This window comes from Protopterus annectens, chromosome 1.part1, assembly GCF_019279795.1.
Source record: "Protopterus annectens isolate FY-2018-M chromosome 1.part1, PAN1.0, whole genome shotgun sequence".
NCBI lineage: Eukaryota > Metazoa > Chordata > Ceratodontiformes > Protopteridae > Protopterus > Protopterus annectens.
This window is the reverse complement of record NC_056726.1, coordinates 669,939,436-669,958,221: the sequence shown is the minus strand read 5'-3', so window position 1 is coordinate 669,958,221 and position 18,786 is coordinate 669,939,436.

Genomic DNA, 18,786 nt, shown 5'->3' with positions numbered 1-18,786 from the left:
GGGACAAACAATGCCCCATTGCTTATTATTCATCACAACTGGACCCAGTGGCATGGTCTCTACCCCACTGTGTACAAGCAGTAGTTGCAGCTGCAATGGCAGTGCAGGCTTCAGCCTCAGTAGTGTTATTCAACCCTCTCACATTGAGAGTGCCTCATGCAGTCACAATCATTTTACTGCAAGAAAAGGTAGCATATATTTCCCCTGCTAGGCATCTTTCTTGTATGACTATATTGCTGAGCCAACCTCACATGACAATTGAACGATGTACTACTTTGAATCCATCTACCTTGCTCCCAACTCCTGTGGATGGAACACCCCATAACTGCCTGCAGGTAATTGAGCAAAAGACACTGCCTAGAAAAGACCTCACGGATGTTCCCTTGGATGATGCCGAGGTGACGTATTATGTGGATGGCTCATGCAAAAGGAGTCCTACAGGACAGAACCTAACAGGTTATGCAGTAGTTTCTGATACTGAAATTGTAGAAGCGAAACCTCTACCACATAGCTTATCTGCACAAGCAGCAGAGTTGATTGCCTTGACACGGGCATGTACCTTAGCAAAGGGTAAAAGCGTAAACATTTTTACAGACAGCCAGTATGCTTTTTCTACTGTACGTTTTTGCACAACAGTGGAAGAATCGATGAATGGTGACATCTACTGGCAAACAGATTAACCATGCACAGTTTATTTTAGATTTGTTAGATTCTATTCAGTTGCCTCAGAAAGTAGCTATTTGTAAATGCATAGCTCATACAAAGCAACACGATAGGATTTCAAAAGGCAATGCGAGAGCTGACACATCTGCAAAGCAAGCAGCCTCAGAAGCATTTCTTTTGAATGAGGAATTACAACCTTCTGAGATTTTAGACTTAGAAATGTTGAAAACAATGAAGACACTTACTACACAAGCTGAAAAACGAAAATGGAAAAAACGAGGAGCAATTCTCAAGGAAGGGCTGTACATCTCCAAAGAGGGAAAACTGATATTACCGTCTAATTTATTTAGATATGCAGCTTTGTTGAGCCATGGGCAGAGCCATGTCTCAACAGGGGGGGATGGTACAGTTAGTGACTCGGGTATTCGCTACGTACGGGTTTACAAACTACACTAAAAATTTTGCCTGTCATGTCACACTTGTAATAAACATCATGCACAAGGGGCATTAAAGCCCAAGCAAGGGAGTTTCCCTACACCACCGTATCCATTTCATACTATCTGTATGGATTTCATAGAATTGAGCAAATGTGAAAATAAAAAGTACTGCCTTGTCATTGTGGATATGTTCTCCAAATGGGTGGAGGCCTTTCCGACTAGTAAACCAGATGCAGCCACTGTTGCAAAGACCCTAGTTAAAGAAATTATTCCTAGAGTTGGCATACCGGAAAGGATCTACAGTGACAATGGTACACATTTCGTTAACCAAACTATACAACAGCTGAGCCAGTATTTTGGGATTTCTTTAAAACATCACTGTGCATATCACCCTCAATCTGCAGGGTTAGTAGAGAGGCACAATGGAGTTTTAAAGAATAAACTTAAAAAACTCATGGTAGACATACAGAAGAATTGGGTGTACTGTTTGCCCCTGGCACTGTTGAGCATGAGAACTGTTCTGAATGCAAAAGGATTGACACCTTTCAAAAAGATTTTCAGAAGAGCTTATTATATACCTCAGTGGAAACCTCTCATGCCTGCAGACCAGGAAGCAGATTGGACACTTGCAGAGTATATGAGGAGTATGCTGAATAACAAACATATTTTACAGTTTAATTCTGTTTCAGATAAAGACCAAACCAAACCATCCGAAGTAGCAGTAGCCCCAGGCACTTGGGTCTGGGTGAAGACAATCAAAAAGAAGAATTGGACGACACCAAAGTGGGAAGGTCCGTATCAAGTACTGCTGAGCATGCCCACAGCAGTCAAAATTGCAGAACGTTCATCTTGGATTCATTTGACACACTGTAAACTAGTCAAAAACTTTGAACTTGATAAAACTCTTGCTAACACACAGCAGCAGTAGAATGACAAGACCCAGAGACAATAGAAATGCTGAACGACTTCAGCAGTGTTGCATAATTATCTTAATAACTGCATTAGTGACAATGTTCTTTTTGCTGTGGCTTTTGCTGTGGCCTTTCTTTTCTTCAGCCACACCAGCTAGACTGAACAAACGTGATTCAACACTCATACACTGGCATCCCAACTTTAACACTTACCAAGCAATCAAATATGTGTATGCTGAGACTTTTACTATTTCAAATTGTTGGATTTGCACAGCTGTACCAACAGCATACGGGGGATTATTGATGGCTGCTGTCCCCCTAGGGGTCAATGAGACCTGGGAAAACTTGATTTTTGAGACTACACCTGTAAAATCTAGAGACAAAATTGCATTATTCCTACCTGTTACACAAACAGGAATTGTATGCTTTTTTAAGAATGACACGATTCAAGTAGGTTGTAGCAAATGTAATGTAACGGTTTCTTATAAATGTTATATTAAACCTAAAAATGCTAAAAATACAGAAACAATTTGTGATGCAGATTATGACTCATACTTTGAGTCCTTGCATAAAACTTTCAGTGATATACAACATAATCCTGTTCTTTTAAAGCAACTGTCTATTATAGATAAGAAAATGTTTCATGCAGGGAAGGTGTATATCAATACTAAGGTAGAAAACTGTTATTTCATATTTGGGTAAAAGGCATACAAATGGTTGCCTGAGAATTGGTCCGGCAGTTGTTTTTTGGGTTACCTGGTCCCGGCCATACGACACACTATGGCTTTGCCTCATGGGAAAATTCGAAAAGTCAGAGACATCGCAAAGAAACCTGAAAATCCGATGGGACAGATTGTAGCAGGCTGGAGAAGCCATAACTCCGTGAAAGACAAAAGTAAACTAGCACACATGGACTTGAGTGACACTATCATATCCTGGGCTGGCATAGCCCCTGCATATGGTGCAGTTAAATCAATTTGGGAACTGAGAAAGCTATCCAAACGTCTCAAGGTCATGAGCAATGCAAATTTTTCTGCTCTTGAATTAATGACTGATGAACTGAGTGCAATGAGAACTGTGGTGCTTCAAAACCGCATGGCTCTTGACTTCACCCTAGCTGTGAGAGGTGGTACATGCGCTTTAATCAAAGACGAGTGTTGTTCGTTCATTCCTGACAATAAACACGAGATCAACGATCATTTGGAAGTGATTCAGCAAGTGTCAGACATGACCAGGCCAGGCCCGGCCCAAACCCACTGACAGACTTTTTCCAGAATTTGTTTGGGGGGGTGGGGTTCCATCCTAATGAACATCCTGATTGCCATTTGTGTGGGATTACTTTTGTTAGGAGCATGTATTTGCTGTGGTATTCCCTGCATGAAAAAATTAATCAAAGATTTTATAGACATGTCAGTTTCTGAGACTTTGTATCAAAGTACTGAAATTGAAGAACTGTTGAAAATGGAAACACTTTCATAAGTTTAAACTGAATGACTCTCTTAGCTGCAAATCCTCAAAGGAAGAGGTTAGGAGAAGAAACAAACTGTTTATGCTTTTGAAATAGAATAAAAAGTATTGACAGGGGGGAAATGTTAGAAAAATATGTAATAACATATGTGTGTAATGCTTATTTTAAATAAGGGAAGATTAACACATTTTTATTCTATATGCAGCATTAGTTCTATCTGAAACTGAAAACATGCTTTTCTGAAATTGTGCTTTCTGACACTGCAAGATGCACTCTGACCTAGTTTGCTAGCACAGCAAATTACATGTTTATGCCTTGGAAATGTACTGGAAAGCAGGTGATTTTCTGCTAGGTCAGGAAATTAAATAGAGAATAATAATAATTTCTGTAGATCCATTCATTATGAACAATAAGCTCTGTTCGTGTTAATGAAAAAGTGCACAAGCTGCAAGAAAGTTAGATACTATAAACAATGAACTGCTTCAGAAATCTGTACTTGCATTGTGCTTGAATTAGCCATAGTACCTAGACTTGTAACATCACATAGCAAGAAAGTTATAATTGACCGGTGATCATCAAGGCCATCCTGTTTACTGAAAAATCTTTTTTAAACTTTGAAGAGTCAGCTAGAAATGTGAGAAACATCTGTAAAGTAACAGAATTGTGAACTGGTGATCTACTACGTCAATCGTAGTGGGCAATGTCTTGAAGGAAAGGTATAATAACTGTGACACTTCCTGATTTAGTCAGACAAACTCTGTAACTGCATTTTTTGTCTCCTTGTGCAAGAATAAAGATACCTGAACTGAATCTTATGCTTTTGGTCTTTTGAAGTATTTTCTTTGACAGAGATCAACAGGGACAGATCTGACAGACTCCTACAAATCCAACAGGAACTGTTTCGTGTCCCTTAAAATATAAACATTTGCGTCAACCACTGGGTGCAGGAACCTCTCCACATACAACGGAAATGGTTCCATGATCCACCCCTTGCCTGCAACAGTGGGCCTCATGGGTGGACAGACACTGTCCTCATGGATCTTAGGAAGACCCTGATATCACTGGCAGGAGGGGATCACTAACAAATATTCATACAACTCATTTGTAATAACATTGGTCTTAATCAAATCATCCAAAACCATCTGTATTCTATACACATGTATATCCACCATCTTACGTTCCACCAAACTGTAAAACCTTTGGTCTGATAACATAGACCTCATTGCCTCATCATAGAATTCAGAATCCATAACTACCAGGGCACCCCCCTTGTCAGCAGGTCTAATGACAAGGGAGGGATCACTCCTCTGTTGTTGTAGAGCTCTCCTCTGTGCATAAGTTAAATTGCCCTTTCATTTACTAGACTTACCCACTCTCTTTTCCATGTCATACAGATCATTCTCAACTAGTTTACTGAAGGCAGCTACTAGCGGTAGTACCATTGGCATGTACACACTAGGCTTCTTAAACGAGTTCCCATCTAACACCTGCAGAAAATGTGGGAGAAAACTGGGAGACATTAGTGCATAACATTTCCTCCCACCCACTCACGTCAGATGAGATAGGGGTACCTAGTTGTGACAGTAATTATGTTGATACCTTAGTACAGTTTAAGTTATTTATTAGGACTCTGTGCCTTAGATTGGAGTTTAAGGATACAATGCAGGTGTTAGATGGGAAATCATTTAAGAAGCCTAGTGTGTACATGCCAATGGTACCACTGCTAGTAGCTGCCTTCAGTAAACTAGTTGAGAATGATCTGTATGACATGGAAAAGAGAGTGGGTAAGTCTAGTAAACAAAAGGGCAATTTAACTTATGCACAGAGGAGAGCCCTACAACAACTGAGGAGTGATCCCTCCCTTGTCATTAGACCTGCTGACAAGGGTGGTGCCCTGGTAGTTATGGATTCTGAATTCTATGATGAGGCAATGAGGTCTATGTTATCAGACCAAAGGTTTTGCAGTTTGGTGGAACGTAAGATGGTGGATATACATGTCCATAGAATACAGATGGTTTTGGATGATTTGATTAAGACTAATGTTATTATGAATGAGTTGTATGAATATTTGTTTGTTAGTGATCCCCTCCTGCCAGTGATACAGGGTCTTCTTAAGATCCATAAGGACAGTGTGAGTCCACCCATGAGGCCCATTGTTGTGGGCAGGGGGTGGATCACAGAGCCATTTCCGTTGTATGTGGAGAGGTTCCTGCGCCCAGTGGTTGACACAAATGTTTATATTTTAAGGGACACAAAACAGTTCCTGTTGGATTTGTATGAGTCTGTGAGATCTGTCCCTGTTGATCTCCCATATTACTTAGTCACGATGGATGTTCAGTCCCTGTTTCACTGTGATACCGAACAGAGATGGGATGCAGTTGGTGTCTGATTACTTGAAGGACAAATCTGGATTAGATAGTGATGCAGTGGATCTGTTAGCTTTGTTTTTGGAAGTTGTGTTAGAGAACAACATTTTTTGTTTTGGCTGTCAGTGCTATTTACAGATGGATGACGTGGCTATGGGCACTTCTTGTGCCAATAGCTATGCCAACCTCTTTATGGCTGCATGGGAGACCAAGTTCTTGTTTGGTATAGGTGATTTTTCGAGGAACGTGATGTTTTATAGGTGTTTTGTAGATGATCTGGTTTTCCTTTGGAAGGGCACAAAAGATGAGTTATGTCTCTTCTTGGAGAGAGTTAATGGTCTAACGCAATATCTGAAATTTACCCATGAGGTTTCTGAGAATTGGGTTTCCTTTTTGGATGTTTACGTTCAGAGATTGGAAAGTGGCCTATTGAACACAGGAGTGTACAGAAAGGAGTGTCAACACAATTCCTATCTCCATAGATGCAGTATGCATCCAGGTTACATCTTTGGTAATATTGTGAGGGGTCAGGTATATAGGACATCACGGTATAATCCCAGTCAGGATGGTTTTGAGGCAGATGTTAGGGGGTTTATGTGAAATGTTTAAGAGCAGGGAATATCAGACATCTGATAAGGAGAGAGGATTGGCAGACCTCATTAATTTGAGGGAACAAGCTGCTGCACCCTTTTTCTCTAAGACTGTAGTGGACCATGATGGTCCCTCCCTGGGTGTTCTGGCAGGGAGTAGAAATCATGGTTTCAGAGTGCCCTTATATTATACTAAGGATGTAGGTAGGTTGAAGGATTTGATTAGATCATACTGGGGTGTGTTAACACTGGACCCGAATGTGAGGGAAATTGTGGGTGCTGCCCCAGATTTTGTCTATAAGAATAGATCGAATTTAAAGAAATTGCTGTGTCATCCTGTTATGGATGGTGGAGGTGATAGGGTTGCTGGTACTGTACCCTGTGGTAGTTGCAACTATTGTTGTTCCATAGACACTGATGTCCATTTCTATCACCCTGTCTATGGCACTAACCATGAAGTTAGAGTTCATGCAAACTGTGAATCTACACATGTTGTTTATTTGGCCTCCTGTGGAGCCTGTTCTGCATTTTATGTAGCAAAGACGGACAGGAGGTTGAGGGGCAGAATAAGGGAACATCTCTACCAGATCAGGATCCATTCCACTGTCAATACTCTGTCCAAACATGTCTTGTCTAATGATTCCACACATCTTTTTTGTTTTAAAGTACTCGATCTTGCACACACTAGCTTTAGGGGGGGGGTGTGTGAAGTGTAGAACTGAAAGTATTGAATCTAAATGGATTGTTAGTCTTAGAGCAAATGTTTTTCCTGGACTGAATGAGAAAGTAACATTGAGAACTTTCCTGAAGTCCAGGAGATTGAAGTGATATGTATGACTGTGCTTTTTACATATATTATGAGAGCATTTTTATGAGAGGATTTATTGTTAGAGTTGTGCAATTAGTATGAATTTATGCAGTTTTTTGTTTTTATACATCTCTATTCATGTTTTATGTGTGGTATAGGTGTTTTTATTTTACTATGATTAATATATTTTACTATGGTTAATGTATGTTAGAGTAAGCACTTTATTTATGTTGTGTACCATGATAGTTGTACTGTGCTTTTAATGGTTTATCCGTTTTTGGTGCCTTTTTTGCCATATAAGGGTGTACAAAAGGGGGAGGGGTTCTTTTGGCTTGAAGAAGCCTATCCAGGTGAAAGCGCTTACCACGTCTCCTGTTTGTATCACAATAAATCCGAATTTTAAAGTTCATGAAGCAGCATTTTTTTCAGCTTTGTTTCCTGCATTTTGGTTAGTGCTGTGTTTACTGCCTGCATCGCTACTCTGCCTTTTATGTTAGTTTAACTCTGGGCAAAACTGCAATCCAAATTGTAGCTTGCTACAGATCACCCACCATGCTCCAGGATTCCCACTCCTCTTTTCTTGATGTACTGGAAAATATTAGGGTTCATCCAAACACCCTAATAATGGGCGGTTTCAACTACCCCAGCATTAACTGGGAAAACTACTCTTGTACCAACTCCTTCACTCAACGCTTTCTGGAATTCATAAACTCCAATGCCCTGGATCAACTTATCCACACCCCCACCAGGGGCAACAGTATCCTAGATCTAGTCCATTACCAACATGAGTGACAGGTGTTTCACACCTGAAGTCAGCGTCTCATTGGTCCGATCCGACCATAAGCTAATTACCCTAGATATCCACATCCTGCTCCCACCCCCCGTTAAGGAAACCATGGTAAAAATTTCTCCAAAGCCAACTTCATGCTTCTTAAGACAGAAGTGGTGAACTTCACGACACCCATGCAGATGGACAATACAGTTACGACTACTGAGTCCTACACAATTGCACTTTATAAGCACTTATATGAGTGCATGGATCATGCTATCCCAAACAGAACCAAGATGCTATCCTCCAAAAAAAGGAAGCCAATCTGGTGGTCCCCTGCCATAAACAAACTGTACAACAGAAGGAATAAACTGTTGCAAAAGAGAGTAAAATCCCATGAGTGGAGGAGCTGCCTGGTCAGCCTCAGTAAGAAGCTGCGATCCCTGATAAAATCCTCCAAAGCTAGTTACGAAAACAAAATCATCATTGATTCTAAAGACAACCACAAAGCATTCTATAGCTATGTCAAGAATCTCAATGGCAACACTCAGATCTGCTCTGAGTTACAGCACAATGGCACTAAATATACAGACCCAACTGATATTGCCAACATCCTGGCAGATAGGTTCAGTGCTAATTTTACCCCCTCTCACCCCCTAAAGAGCCCATCTCTATACCGAAAGAATGCAAAGTTCCTGTAATCACAGCTGCACAGGTAAAAACCACACTCCAAAGCGAAGAACACAGCATCCATGGGACCAGACAACATCCCAGGCTGTGTTCTACACAAACTACAGAATGAACTGGCACCCCACCTAAGTACCATGTTCAGTCATAGCCTCACCTCAGGCTTTGTGTCTGCTGAATGGCGCACAGTGATGGTTATCCCACTCCACAAGGGGGAGCCACCACGGACCCCAGGAACTACCGCCCCATTAGCCTGATGAGCCTGGTCTGCAAGGCCATGGAATGTATCATCATGGAACTTATAAACAAAGACATTGGTAATCTCCAAACTCTGGACCCCACCCAGTTTGGGTTTGTAAAAGACAGATCATGTCTCCTAAACCTGATAGACTTCTTTGAAGCAGTCAACAAAACCGTAGACAAGGGTAAGGTGGTTCACACAGCCTATCTAGATCTTGCCAAGGCTTTTGACACCATCCCCCACTCTGGAATTATAGATAAACTCACTAAACTAGGTATAAATCCCTATGTCACAAGATGGGTTGCCAACTGGCTCACTGACAGAACTAACACTGTAAAAGTAGCAGACTCCAAGTCCGACTTCAGACCAGTGACAAGTGGAGTACCACAGGGTTCAGTCTTGGGTTCTCTCCTGTTTGGCATCTACTTCTCTGAAGTACAGGCTAACACAGAAGGTTTTTGGCTAATGAAGTTTGCAGATGACTGCAAACTAGGAGCCATAATCGAAACTGCTAATGATGTGGACATCCTACAAAAGGGCCTCACTGAGACAGATGCCTGGTGTCAAAGCCATGGCCTCAAGCTCAATTCCAAAAAGTGCATTGTCATCCCCTTTCGTAAAAACTCTGTACCCATGAACTACAACATAGGCGGTAGTATACTTAACACCGAAAGTGTGATAAGAGACCTTGGGACACAGGTGGACAGTAGTCTCTCCTTTGATAATCACATTGTCACAGTAGTCAGGAAATCCTTCTATGTGGCACACCTCATCACAAAAGGTTTCTCATCCAGAAAAAAAAGAGGTCATTGTTCCCCTCTATTCATCACTCATTAGACCCATTATAGAGTACAACGCCCCTTTTGGTATGCACCTCACAAGACATCTACAACAACTGGAAAGGCTGCAGAAATACCTCACAAAGAGGATTACTGGCCTAAAACAGATGCCCTACGCAGACCGTCTCAAAAAACTCCAGCTTTACTCCGTCGCATATCGCCTACTCAGAGGTGATCTCTGCCTAACATACAAAGCTATGTCAAACCCAGAGCTGTTGGACATACTCCACTTAAAGAAATCCCAATCCCTCCGAGCTACATGCTCTAGGGACCTAAACCTTGTCACCACAATAAACAGAACATGCCGGAGGGATAGATTCCTGTCCCAGAGACTTTCCATTCTCTGGAATAAGCTACCTATCTATATCAAACAAAGTTCCTCATTAGCACTCTTCAAGAAAAATCTTGATGATTGGATGGGAAATAAAAAATTCACCCTGGGGATCACCTCTGTGGCTCTGCTCGACAGTGGCATCGGAAAATAATTTTCTTGGGTGGCAAAAGCCAGGGTACCTTTTTGGCTGGGCTTGTATAGTCCCCAGGGCCGATAGCCTAGTACCTACCTATGAGCCTATGAATATTGAAGGATTTGTTCCCCTTGTAGGGAACACGTCAGTTAGACCTATTTGTCTCCATTCACAGCAAACAATGGGCAATTATATGCTATAGGATTCCTTATGAGCAGCTGGAAAAACAAATGCATTCTCTTTTTCTTGGGTGGAAATGTTTTTCTATGCCTTTCCACTTGTATCCAGGGTCATTCTAAAGATTCAGGAGGACTCTCTCTGATCTTTGTGGTGACTCCTTTCAGACCCAGGAACAGTAGCTGTCCCTTCTTTTGGAAACAGCCAAGGGTAGTAGCCACAAGCTTCCTCACAGACTGGATTTACTTGGTCAAGACAGGGATTGTTTGATACTCCTCAACTTTTTATTTATTTATTTAACATTTGTTTACTAGGAAAGTCTGACTTGGCATGAGCCAATTTTCAGCGGAGACCCAGAAAGAAATGCTTCAGATGCGTATCTTTGTAATTTGGGAGGAAACCAGAACACCCAGAGGGAACCCACACAAATGCAGGGAGGACATACAGACTCTGCACAGAAGGCACCCCAGCCGAGAATCAAACTGGAGAACCTGTTGCTGTGAGGCGACAATACAAACAGCTGCACCACTGAGCCGTAACTTGAAACATTTTCTTCAGACTGCCTGGACGAAAGAATCCTCATACCTTTTAGGCACCATTTTCTGAGGATGTGAAGCAGGTATTGTGGAGACAAAGAAATCCTGCTTAGAAAATCGTATATTAGCTTATGTAAAGATTTTCCAGTTGGTGCCACATTAATAACAGACTCTTTTTAAGGCTAGTGCTTCTCTAATTCTAAAATATTTATATGAGTTTTATGTTCTGGTCTTTCTTATTCCTGTATCAACGTTCATGTTTAGACCATTTCAGCATGTCTGCCCATGGATTATTTTTTTAATGCACTGTCATTTTAGCTTGTTTTAAAAAGGGGTTTTGCATATTCGTCCACCAATAAAACACGTTTGTCCTTCTTGTGATCTTAATTTTGTTTTGAAAATACTAGTATTGTTCTGACCAAATCAGCTCTTCAGGCTGACTTAAGGTTCTTATCATGGGACATCGGTTACTGATTATTCTGGCTTCTGCAAAACGTGTGTGTGATTTGCAGTCTCTGATGGTGTGTCAACCTAACCTCATTTTCCTCAAAGATAGGGTTTTCTTGAGAACAAATCACTAATTTGCATCTAAAGTGGTATCCAAGTGTATATTGAACCAAGTTATACATCTCTCCATTGTCTTTCCGCAACCTAAAATAATTGAGAATAGCTACTTCTTATTCTGGATGTCCACAGATAACTCAAATACTATCTTGAGAGAACTAATGCCTTCAGGAATTCTGACTAGCTATCCATTTCTTCTGAAGATAAGAAATGGGGACAACTAGTGTCAAAACAGACAATTTCCCATGGTTGACCATTTTGTTTTTCACATCATAATAAATCAATTTCAGGCAGGGTCAAAGCACTCTGTATTAGGGCCTTGACTTATTCAGTGGCTCTTTGGAAATGGGTGGATTCACAAAGGTTTCTAGAGTCATCATCTTTATATAATTTTATAAAGGTCTACAAACTAGGCTAATTCTCCAGATCCACAAAAGGCTTTGCTAGGGACATTCTCCAGGGGGGGTCCATGACCATCATTGTTCCTCCTCCCAAACCTTATTTCTATGATAATCTACCCATATAGATTAGGCTACTGCAGTAGTGATCAGATTAACCTATTACAGTTGTGTAAGTAAACTTACCATAACAGTAAATGTTATCAATCTCTACCTCCCTTATTTTTGTATGATATTTGTTGCCAAGGTGAAGACGTTGATTTTTACTTAATTAACATCGAACCCTTTCAAGGCTGTATCCTTAGTCTTTCAGTTGGCCTGTGAAGGGCTCGGCACCCAGACCATTGGTTTTCTCCAGCTCAGCTCAAGCTGTCAGTGGTCTGAGAGCATGGAAGGTGTCCTTAAGCTTTGGAAGCTTGCCATCTGTTATATCCTGTGCAGAATATAACCCATATAGCTAAGGCTTACACAACTGTACTTAACTTAGGAACTTTTATACGGTACAAGTTGTCCTGGTGAACCCCATTCTCCAAGAAATGTTGGGATGGTGTTACCCTGTCAACACCCTTAGATATAGAAAATGTAAAGAGCTACTATGTTCTAAAGAGTCTATGAGACAGTGTTATGACATGTTATACTCCAATCCCTGCTATGATTGGAAGTATAGCTGGCCATAGGTCTCATTGAGAAATACCAGGTTGATACTAATTTGTTTTTTATATCGTAAAATAATCATGGTTTACTTGACAGAAGTGCAGAAACTGATACTGGGAGTCCTGCAGCTTGTGATTCTGTCATAAACAATGAGGAAAAAAACAGCAAATGCTGAAACTTTAATGGTAAACTTTTAAAGCATATTTTTTGATGGGGGGGGGGCTCTGCTTTCCTCATCCACATCCCTGATGCATATGTAGAGTTCTATCTATCTTCTTCTTTCAGCTTTTCCTGTTAGGCATGACCACAGTGGAACAGTCCGCAGAACGATTGGCAGTGGAGTTTTATGGTGTCGCGTTACCAGCACGGCACCCAGCCTTCTACAGAAGACACACATATGCACACACAGAGCCAATTAAGAGTGTCTAATCCACCTGTAGCATGTCTTTGGGATGTGGGAGGAAACCTGAGCACCTGGAGGAAACACACATGACTGCAGGGAGGACATTGCAGACTGCACACAGAAGGCACCTTAGCCGAGAATTAAACCAAAAGAACTTCTTGCTGTGAAGCAGCAACGCTAACCAGTACACCACCGTGACCACCCTATCTTTCTTTCTATCTATCCATCCATCTATCTGTCTATCTACCATGACTGTTGTACCTCAGAGTACTGGGAATACTCAGATATACTGCATATCCTCCTCCATTTACTACCACTTAAATTCTTATCATTTTGAGGATTGCAGTTGAAATTATTAGACTTTTTACAGGCACTCCACTTGGTACCTTGGCTAAGTGGTTAATGTTTCTGTCTTACTGCTCAAAGGTCAAGAGCCCTTATCTTTGGTTACTGTCTCAGTAGTGTATGCATACTGTCAATGTCTGTGAGTTTTGCCTGAGTACTCTTCGCTTCCCTATAGCTCCTAAAAACATGCTATGATGAAAATGGTTGCACTAAACTGTTGACAGAGGAGCATGATAAATGGCTGGCAGGACTGTTAGGAGTGTTTCTCACTTCTGCTTGTCAAATCCTGTGTGTTTAACTTATTTACTTATTGGTTTTGTTGACTGGAAATGCCCATCTGTACTAGGTCAACTTGAGATGGAAACCCAGAAAAACAAGCACAGATATATGGTACATATTTAAAAATTTAGCAAGCAGTACAAGGAGCTGCTTTAGCTGCTCATATTATTACTTTCTAAATAAAACACAGTTTATAGAGGAAAATTAAATAGGCTTAAGTTGGTATATTATGTAAATGTAAGTTAAAATCTAGTATAAAGATTTGCCACAATTACTAATTTTATGAAGCCTTTTTCAAATAATGTGCTGCCAAGTAAACATATAAAAAAATATTTAATGAAGAGAGCATAAAATCAAGTTTAGCATGTAGAGCCACAAAAGAGTGACAGTAGTACAAATATTTGCTTGTTACGATATTTTAGGTACTGATCTGTTTGTCTGCATTTACGGCAGTTAGTCTTAATATTTATGGAGTGAAGAAACACACACACACATTATATATATATATATATATATATATATATATATATATATATATATATATATAGTGCAGCAGTAGCATTGTTGCCTCACAGCAAGAGGTTCTCCTGTTCGATTCTCAGCTATTGTGTGGGGAGTGCCTTCCGTGTGGAGTATGCATGTCCTCCCCGTGGGTCGAGTGGCGTTCCAAAATACATGCGTGAATGGGCGTGCTGTCATTGATGGTTGGGCGTTGAGCTGGCTACTTGGCACCATGAAAATCTACTGCCAGTCATTAGCATACCGGAGTTCCGCTGTGGCGACCACCTAACTGGGAAAACCGAAAGACAACAGCATACACAAACACACACACACACAGGTCATGGGTATGGGGAAGGCTGAAAACAGATTTCAGCATTAAGGGATAAAGGTGTTTCTGTAAGCACAGGTGGATTAAGGTTAGAGCAGAGGTAAATGAAGGCAAAGATGTAGTGCATGTGTGTTGCTCTGTGTGTGACTGTCTTGATTAGTGGTATTGATACTGAAAGGATTTTTGAAAGGTAAGGGTTAGGGTTAAGTTTTGTTCCCCTGCTGCCCCACTCCCAGGCATCACCTTAGTAATACCTGATAACACAGCATCTAACCTGTCAGTAACCTTTCTATAACACTACCAATTTTCAGACACAGTTTATCTAACTGTGTGGTGGGGTTTTGCTGATCAGATTGCAAAAGGAAATTGTATGTTTCCTTTTGTGATCATAGTTGTTTTCAATTTTTTGATATGTTAAATTTCAAAATGCTGCCAGGAGTCTTGAAGTGTTTGCATTTTGATAACTCTGCATATACCCATATATGTGTGTGCGTGTGTTTGTATATATGTGTATATATATATAAAAACACCCACATATATATGTATATATATATATATATATATATATATATATAGAAAGAGAGATATAGTTATATATAATATAGATATAAATTTAGAAATAGATCAATATATTCTGTCTGTGCTATAGTGTTTTGCTTCCATTACCCTCCATTTATTTACTTGCTGTGTGTAACTGTGCAAGTCACTCAATCAGTCAGTGCTGCTGGGCAGAGTCTGAAAGAGATTTATGTGAATCAGTGGTCTACCCGGATTAGTACAAGAATGATATCAGCATACAAATTGCTAAAATAGACTATGGTCATAAATGCTAATGTAAGATCTGAGTTAAAGATCACTTTGCTTTCTTATTGAAAACAAGAAAACAGGATTCAAGCTGGTATTGCTTGTTTTAACCACAGATCTGAAGTAGGAGATTCATTTGTCTGCAACCTGTGGGTTATGGATCCGATATCGGATCCGAACCGGCATGGTTTATCCAGCTATGGATCCGAGCTCTTAGCTCCTCCCCTCACCCATAATGCCCTGCTCTCCCTACATGACCTCAGATCTAGTTTGCCGCGCTGGTAACCAGTTGGATCGTCTGAGCTCTTCAGCTAAGTTCTTATAAAACTCTTATAAAGCTTTAAATTGCTTTTTTGTAGTTAAATTTGTGTGATTGTGTTAGGTTTCCTTTAGTCTTTTGATAGTTTTGGGTTTAAATTTTTACATCTAAAATTTTATTTTAATTCCCTCCCCTCGCTGGTTCGGAGTTTTGTTGAGTGTGTTGTTTGGGGCCTTGTGTGTGTGCTAGTTTAGCACTAATTGTTTGTCTTTTTCTTTGGTAAAAAAAAAAAAAAAAAAAAAAAGACTTTAGTTATGTCAGAAGCCCCTAAGGCAATTTTTTCGAAGTGCTCCGAGTGTGGCCATAAGCTTTCCCCTGCTGATGGCCACACTCGGTGCGTTCGATGCCTTGGGGTTGAACACCTCACTTCTGGATATTCCATTTGTGCAGGGTTCAACCCCAGGGCATTGAAGGAACGGAGGTCGAAGCTGGTCCTCGTGGGACTTCTGCCCCGGACTCGGCTTCGGCCTCCGCTCCTGTGGTGGGTACTGTTGCTACAGTTCCCTCCTCCACCTGGGACTCAAGCTCCCTCTGCTGGGTTGGAGGACAGGGAAGCAAGAAAAAAGGACCGGAGAGAGAAGCACCACAAGCGGCGGGCCGAGACCTCCGTTTCGGCCCCGCCAGCTAAGCGGGCTTCTCCTCCGGCCTCCTTGGCTGCTGGCTCCCCCCCCTCAGCTCCGGTCTCCAGTCTGCTTTTCACTGGGGCCTGAGGAGGAGGAGACCCGATCTCCGTCGAGGCTATCGAGGAGGCACTCAAGGCCTACCTCAGTAGCCTCTTCGAGGTCTACGTATAGCGTTTCTGACGCCGATCTGCACCGGATGATGAGAAGGTTCATCCAGGCCCAGATGCAGATGGGAGTGCTCCTGCCTCCCCCCCCCCCTCTGGGGGGGAGCTCGACCCATTTTTCAAGCCCATAGCTCCTTCTCCAACCCGCTACCCGGGTTCGGAGCGTTCAGAGCCGGGCAGCTTCGGAGCCGGGGGTGGGTCGGCGCCGATAGTACTAGGTACTTCGGATCCGACCCTGCCCTCGAGTGTTTCAGATCCGACCTCTCAGAGCCTGGCTCCGAGCTTCGGATCCGGGGGACTTAGTGTGCCTTCGGCGCCGTCTGTGTCGGAGCGCACTGGTCCCTCGGATCCGAGTGTCTCGGGGCCGGCTCCGATCCACTCTTCGGATCCAAGGGGGAGCCGACTTTCGGATCCTTTGGTCGAGGCTGGCTCCCCTTCGGCTTTTGATGTAGTGGAGAGGGCTCTGTTGAGGGCTTCCAGACCCCCGGCACTTGCTTCGGCTCCTTCCCGCGCTCCATCTGCACTGGGTCAGGCTTCCACCATCCGGCCACTGGGACAGCCCGCTTCAATACCCCAAGCTGTTCCATTGGAACAAGACACTGCTTGCGAGGGCTCCTCGGACAGCCCCCCCGAGGAAGCACCTCGCAAGCATACGTGTAAAAGGAGGCACATAGACTCCCCCAAGTCTTTAACAGAAGACACGGATTTGGAGGAAGGGGAAGGCTCCCCAAGATCACCCCCCGAGGATGTCTCCTTTGGAGACATCATGGAAATGCTTCGCATAAGGGGTGGGTGGTCTGCCCCCAAGTCTTCCTTGGACGAGTCCGTGTTCTTGGAGGCATTCGAAGCGGGCCCGTCTACCTCTTGGGTGTCCCCTCCTGCCGACCCCCTGGTGGACCTTATTACCACTAGGGCGTGGAAGGAACCAGACACCGTGGAGCCAATCCCCAAAAGGCCAGACAGAATCATTAGCCCCCCTGCAGACCGTGCCCACTGGAGTAAGGGGCCTCCGGTAGATGCCATGTTGACGGCAGCAGCCACCAAGAGGGAACTCACCCAGGAGAGTCCCTCAGTCCATCCTCCGAGCAAGGAGTCTCGGATGATGGACCGCTTGGGGAAGCGAATGTTTAGTTCAGCGACCTTCTCGGTGAGGGCGCTCAACTATCTGGCACATGTTATCAGGATGCAGCGCGATCTTATTAAAGAATATGCTGCATCCCCCCAGAGTCCATGTTGGAGGAGGACAAACTTTTGCACTCCACCCGTATGGCCACTCTTCGATCCGTGACGAATACCTCTATGCGGTTGCTGTCCCATGCTACTGAGGGAGCCGCTAGAGCTGCAGGAGTAGGCCTAGTCACTAGATGCCAAGCCTGGCTCCGCCATTGCGATTTCACTGAGCCCTTCAAGGCGTCCTTCGCAAATGCCCCCTTTGATGGTTCTGCCCTTTTTGGCAAAATGGTTCGCGACACCTTGACCCAGAGCGAAAAGGACGGGAAGATGCTGTCTGCCATCGGAATCCGCTTCTCTGTGCCCCAGAGGTCCTACTCTAGGAACCAAAAGGGCCAGAAGAAGATGTGGTTCCGGAAGTCGCAGCAATCCCAACCCGCTCCGGACAACCAGTCCTTCTGTGGCAGAGGAGGACAGGGAGGACGCCGCCCCAGGGGCAGAGGGGCTCCCAGGAATTTCGGGTCCAGAATACCTTTCTCTGAATGGCCCGCGCAGCAGCCCTGAGGGGTTGCCTGACTGCTCCACTCTGGAGGCAGTCGGGGGACGTTTTTCGGAGCACCTAGCGGCATGGGAGTCCATAACATCAGACCGCTGGGTCCTCCGCATTATATCCAGAGGATACAAGATCCCCTTTCATCACATTCCAAAATTATGATCCCTCCCCAACGTTCCACCCAGTCAGTGGGAGGCCGCTTCAGCAGAAATTGGCCATCTGCTGGGGAAAAGAGCCATCCAGCCCATCCCCTCAGACCAGATCGGATCAGGGTTCTACTCCAGGTTCTTTTTAGTGCCAAAAAAGATGGGGGACCAAAGACCAATTTTAGACCTGTCCCTGTTAAACTTGGCAGTTCCCAAGGAGAAGTTCTGGATGGTCACTTTGCAATCCATCCTCCCCCTTCTGGGAGAGAATCACTGGATGTGCTCTATAGACCTCAAGGATGCGTACTACCACATACTAATGGACAGGCGCTCCAGGAGGTTTTTTCGCTTCCGGCTGGGAGCCAGTCACTACCAGTTCAGGGTCCTTCCCTTTGGTCTCACCACAGCCCCCAGGGTGTTCACCAAAGTATTAGCAGTGGTTGCGGCCCACCTGAGGCTTCAGGGGGTGCAGGTCTTTCCGTACCTGGACGACTGGCTTCTTACCGCCCCAACAAGGCATCTACTATCCTTGGCGCGAGACTCCTTTCTTCATCTAGCTCCCCGCCTGAGCATCAC